The sequence below is a fragment of the Macrobrachium rosenbergii genome, chromosome 8 (genome assembly GCF_040412425.1).
Source record: "Macrobrachium rosenbergii isolate ZJJX-2024 chromosome 8, ASM4041242v1, whole genome shotgun sequence".
Classification (NCBI taxonomy): Eukaryota; Metazoa; Arthropoda; class Malacostraca; order Decapoda; family Palaemonidae; genus Macrobrachium; species Macrobrachium rosenbergii.
In genome coordinates this window covers 20,750,915-20,757,771 of record NC_089748.1, presented here as the reverse complement: position 1 = coordinate 20,757,771, position 6,857 = coordinate 20,750,915, and positions in this window count along the sequence as shown.

The following is a 6,857-nucleotide window of genomic DNA, read 5'->3' as shown; positions in this document are numbered from 1 at the left end:
AGAGGAATAATTGAGCTGATACTCGTATATACGTAAAGGTCAACTGACTGCAAGAATTATAGGAATAATGTTTAGTATACTAGGGGGTGGTTTATCGTTGGATTCTGACTGGAAAAGTCAGATGGATTCATAAAAGGCAAACATTTTAAGACCCAACAAGTGCTTGACATGAAACGATTAGTAGGACGTTGTTGCTCTTAGAGAGAGAGAGAGAGAGAGAGAGAGAGAGAGAGAGAGAGAGAGAGAGAGAGAGAGAGAGAGAGAGAGAGAGAGAAATTTTACTAGTATAAAGACACATACGTACAAAAATTTAAAAGTCTGAGACGTTAACCAGATTACTTTCCAACATGTATTATTTAGCGTTGATGGAAACTGAGTCTTTTATTAGGAGATATGTGTAACCTACTTCATATTGCGTGTGTTCTTGTATTTTTTACATAAATGATTCAATTTTATTTTCCTTCTAATGTCCCAAACGGTTTATTATAGTGAAATTCTTTGTGATTTTCCTATGTCATTAGGATTGAATATGTAATCCTGTGAACATAGCAGAAAGATTTACCTAGCCTAGGGCCGTTTCTCATTAAAGTTGATTAATTATTATAACGTTGTGGAAACGACACTATTTTGTAACCTAGGTGGTGATATTTTTGTGATATGCGTTATTTGTCTTTTATTGTATTTTAATATTTTAATCGCTCAAACTTACGATGTCTGAAGTTTCCTCTATTCTTTATATTTAATTGTTCGAAGAAAAGGACATATTTCTTGATATGATGTTAATGTTAGTATTGACCATATTTTCTCTTGAATAATCCCACGGTAAGAAATTCAAAACAAACTACGAGAAATATATAAACTAACAGATTTGTTGGGAACCAACGCAGGAATAGGATTATTGACAAACAACAAAATTCCGTTAAACATACTTTTGGATCAAGTTTAAAAACATTGATCAAAGAAGAATGGCAAAATAATTCCAAGGAAATCCCAAGCATTTCAGATGGATGCAGGCGACCATAAGAGTTTAATTATACATAAGTCTCGAGTATCTCGGAAAACTTTATTTTGATTATCTATCTGCCAAAATACCAGACTGTGTCGCAAAGCTTTAAAGATTGCAGAAAGAACTTTTCCCGAGGGAAGGCCACTGACGTCTTACAGAGTATTGATACTTCCCTAAACTTGTGGCAAATTATGAGGGAAGTTTCAAAGTACTGAAAGTACAGAAGGAAACAAGATAATGGCGAAAAGTAGAGTATAGCCAATAATAAGAGTAACAAGTGTAAATACTAGTCAAGATTGATTTTTAGGATACGAACAAAAAGAAGTCCCCTTTTTTGAAACAGGGAAACGACGAAATAGCAAGATGTGGTTGAATTTATTTGAATATTAAGAGAAAATATGATGGGGGATTACTTTCTTGTTAAGAGTTTTCGTCATATGCAAGGAATTCTCTATCGTTTCAAGACAAATACAGAAAAGCCAAAAAATATATGGATCTTCGGTTCCCTCATCATCAGAACATGGAACCGTGTACATGTTAAGCCGCGAATCCCCCTCCCTTGTTATGCGCATCCATTTTAGCAGTTATTTATATCTACATTTAATAACTTTTCATTAGAACCATGTCAACATATTATTCGAATTACGAAATCCTTCTCATAAAAATTCAAATGAATTCATAGAATTTAGAAAACTAGTGTTTACATAGAATATGATTCTGTGAAATAAGCTTAGCAAGGGCCAGCCAAAAAATTAATATACAGTATATTGTCAAAAAAAATGGATGAACAACAGGAGGATACAAACAAAGAAAAGTGCAGGAAAAAATCTCGTTTCAGAAGAAGAAGGCTTAAAAGAGACATACCGGTTTTCTCAGAAATCACTGTCAGGCTGAGTAACCATAGAGCCATTCTGGAGGAAGCACAAGGTGGGAGAGAGAGAGAGAGAGAGAGAGAGAGAGAGAGAGAGAGAGAGAGAGAGAGAGAGAGAGAGAGAGGACAAGAAGAAGAAGAAGAAGAAGAAGAAGAAGAAGAAGAACAACAACAACAACAACAACAACAACTGCAACTGCAAGATTATATTTTCAAGAGACAGAGAACTGTTTTGATGATTATAAAGAAATAGTGAAGTACAATACAATAAAATAATTGTCAAGTAGCATGCAAAATACTAGTAAGCTTTTGTTTTCATATTGTATCATGTTTTCCAAAATTATTCATATAATAATAATAATAATAATAATAATAATAATAATAATAATAATAATAATAATAATAATAATAATAATTGAGTAGCACGCTTTTAAACAGGGTCTGTATAAAGGAATGGCAGCATCAGCTGAACTGATTTTATACAAGGTCTTTTCAGTTCTTACAACTCTCTTTTCTTCAAGACTAAGACCTAATAAAATGTGGCCGATGTACTTTATCTAAAAAAATGTCAATGGACCGACTGACCGATACATTTTTATAGCGAAGACATAATAACCCCTTATAACCTCTAACAATTTATACTTTTTCAATCCCACTAAGTAATGAATGATCCACAAATATTGGAAACGCCTTTTGAGTATATAAAGAAGATCTAATATTTTTTGTGTATTAATTATTTGTTATTTTAAATGTAGATATCCTTACTTCGTAACATGCACATACACCCAGTCAAAGAAACATACAAACACGGAATGCTCAGACACTAAAATACTCACAGAAAGAAGAAACATTGAAACAGAATTCACACATGTGGTACATTTATATTTTGTTTCAATGATTCGTTGTTCATGAATAAATGAAAGTGCGCTTGTCTGTCACTGGAACGACATGCTATTTTTTCTGTCCTGAAACAAATCCCAGGATGATATCTACCTCCGTTGTTATTTTAGACCAGACTATGCTCTCTCTCGACTTTCCTTCATTTGCCATTCCGAAACATGCGTTATTTAAAAATGTTGGAAGGAGAGCGGTTTGTTTAACTTTTCATCCAGGATTTTATTTAACAATTGCATACCACCTCAGTCTCTGTTTTGCTACTGGTTTACTCTGTGTTTGTGTTTGTTTCTTCGGTTGACTGTAGCAGCAAAACAGTATCAATGCAAACTAATAGATTTATAAATGAAATTCAACCTCGGGAGTTCCAATAACGAATGGTCATCTTAGCAATAGTTTTACTTTGACTTTATGTAACCTGGCGTCCCAACAATTATGGGTATCGAAACTGAAGTAACAGTTTAAAGTAATAATGACCATTTACCACCTACCTGCATTTAGCTATAGTTAAAAACTTCATATACGAGAGAAGGCAAACAATGTGTCTTCTTTAAATATGAGAGATAAATTTGAACGAATTTATTAGTTATCCATTTAATGGTGGATTCTCCATAAAAAAATCTTTAAGACCAAAGAGCAAAGAACTTATATTATTTATGTATTGTTAAAACAAAACTTGAAAGTTATGACCATCTTGCAAACCGTGAAGAGTTCTTTAAAACCACCATCAGCAAGACGTCAAACATCAGGGTAATTGTAAAAAATTACCAACTTTTAATAATATAAACAATGTCAAAGTTCATAATTTTAGGATATATATATATATATATATATATATATATATATATATATATATATATATATATATATATATATATATATATATATATATATATATATACTGTATATACACACATATATATTAATATATATGTATATTTATATATACATCTGCAGAACATAAGGCATTATAATCAGACGTCGGCAGTTGCCAAACACTGTTAGGAAAATGATCACAAAATAGACTGGGAAAATATGAGTTTTCTGTACAGCAACACCAACAAAACATCTAGACTGGTTGTAGAGAACGCCTTCATAACTTGCGCCAACAACACGATGGCAGGGAACACCGGAAACGGCTTTGAAGACAGCATATCCAGAAAAATCGTATACTCCACAGTAGCAAGGAAACGAAGGAAAAACGCAAGAGAACGCACGGAAAATGAACACCTGGAAGAAGGGATCAGAGAAAGACCAAGATCACGGGGGGGTCACACAGGAGAGCTAGGCGATTAGGATTAAAAGTACCCAGCACACAGATATAAATACGCGTCTGCTCATACGGATACTTGATAATGTGGACTGTTTGTCCAAGAAAGCTTGTAACTTTTTCTGAATAAAAATATTGGATACCATCCAGTTTGAATGATATACTAATGCACAGAACGATTGTGTATGTGATAAAGTTAATATATATATATATATATATATATATATATATATATATATATATATATATATATATATATATATATATATATATATATATATTAGCTATATGATAATCTTTACACTTTTCTAAATGCTTTGTTCGGGATTTTCATTGAAAAATATAGCTAATGGCAAAAAATGACATCGGTAAGAATATATGCAATACAGTTAATCCTGCACAGACATACACCCACATGACCACAAATACGCACACACACACACACACACACACACACACACATATATATATATATATATATATATATATATATATATATGTGTGTGTGTGTATATATATGTGTATGTAATGTGTGTGTGTACGTATGCCAAATGATTGAGTGCGAGAGATAGAATGGAATTTTTTCATTGCTGAACATGATGATAACAGATCAATATCGAACTTTGAAACTTGATAAAAACACAGTTTGGAGAATAAATATATTTAAAAATCCTCATGCATTTTCTGAGCAGCATGCTCCCTCTTCAGTGTGAAGACACTAAAACCTAGTGTCTTCACACAGAACAGGGAACATGATGCTCAGAGACTGAATGTGGATTTCTTAAATATATATTTTTCTCCGATTTGTGGTTTTCCATTCCTGAACAATTAACAGCTATGCGGAATCGCCTACCAATGTTCATGTGTTTGAATTTCTACCAATAGCTATTTTGCAATTTAAATCCTGGAGAAATTAAGCAAAAAAGTTGCAAAGAATTCCCGTTCAGAGAAATCTATAACTGTTATGGCAACAATTATCTTGATTTACTCATTAACTTGCTGCTTTTAGTATGAAATCGAATGTCTAGTTAAAACCTTCAAAAAGCAGCCAGAGTTAGATATCTTCACACCCACAGTTTAATAGTGCTTCTTTCCTGCTTTACACAGTCCTCACCACGAATGCCTGACAATTTGGAATCCAACTGGCAGCAGAAAACTTACTGTCAGACACCCAGTCCTCTTGATGAGGCACTAAATTCCTCTTCCTTTATCATGGAAATGAGCTAAAACAAAAAATTAAGGGTGGGAACTGGATGGTAAAAGACTTCCTGGGTTAAAATTCCTTGTCTTAAACGAATTCTAGAGCAATTTTATTTTACATTATCCTCTTACGCTGAGGCTTTACTTGTGTGTTTCTTCGGTATTTTTTAATTCTATTTCTTTTATTTACTAATATGAAACAAAAATTCTGCGAAGGAAATTATATAACATACAAGAGGTGCACTGGTCAGCCTGTGCCATTCACCGACTGGTTAAGGCAAAAACTCGCAATGAACATCACTCATTGCTAATGACGCACATAGCTAAACACATTGAATATTTGAGCAAATACGAAAGACCAGAGACATGATTTTTCCTCCCCCAGAGAAATAAAGCCTTTATCATTTATTACCTTCCCCTCATGGAGAATCCAGAACTAATCTGCTTCGCTTCTGCAGTTCCCCCTCTCATTTCTATTCAAAGGCACAATAACATTATTCAACTAACTGTAGTGATATATTTTATGATTTTCTGTTGCTATAGTTAATATATGGCAAAGCTACTTTCAAATCTGTTTATATGCAATCAGATTAACTATTGTAGCATTACGGTGAAATCTTCAAATTCTTCAATGAAAACATTTCATTATTCAGAACAGCAATGCTGTTCCAAAACAATTATTCTGCGTGAAACTGGTTTGCATCAATATTTATTGTTTTATTATTTTCAAACCACCTACACTTTGCACCGTAAGAAATAGAAAATATTTAACTGATAATACATTCCATGAAATGGCACGGAGAAATATGTACTGCCCCTAATTGACAATGGCTGCGAAGTATACTGTTATGTATAATAAATTATATTAAAAACACCACATATTTTGTTGTTGCAGAAAAAGTTTTAATTCTGATATTTATTACAGATGAGGTTTCTTATCAAATGCATATTCATTACAGGTACTAATTATAAAGAATTTTTGTCTTAATGTTCTAGGTAAAGATACTTTGCGGCCCACCTTGCATTATGCAAAAAGTTTTATTGGTTTAAAAGCTGTATTTTAATCTCTATTAACTTAGCCCGAGTTACATATTTAAGAAACTTATTAGCAATTTTCAAATTTATTTTATTTTATTGTTTCTTTTAATTATCTGAGCGTATTCATATGAATAAATGCATGCATAAAGACTACGAATGATTTATAGCAGTATATAAATATAGCAACTATGTAAATGTAGCTAACAAGGTAAAAATTGGCAAGGGTGAAAACTGATCTAATTGTTGACGCCCTTCACCTCTGCTGTATAAAATAAATCCAGTAATGTCTGGTATGAGGTACAAAAATGAAGACAGAGGCACCTATTGGCCAAGAAAAGAAGCATTACTTCAGAACCTTGTTGTATGTTTCTCTTTGGATCCAGTAGATGACACCAGCTTGCACTTTTACTGTTTTCAAAAATGGTGAAGTTTTAGATACATTGTATACACATACACACATATATATATTATATATATATTATATATATATATATATATATATATATACAGTATATATATATATTTATATATATATATATATATATATATATATATATATATATATATGTATGTATATA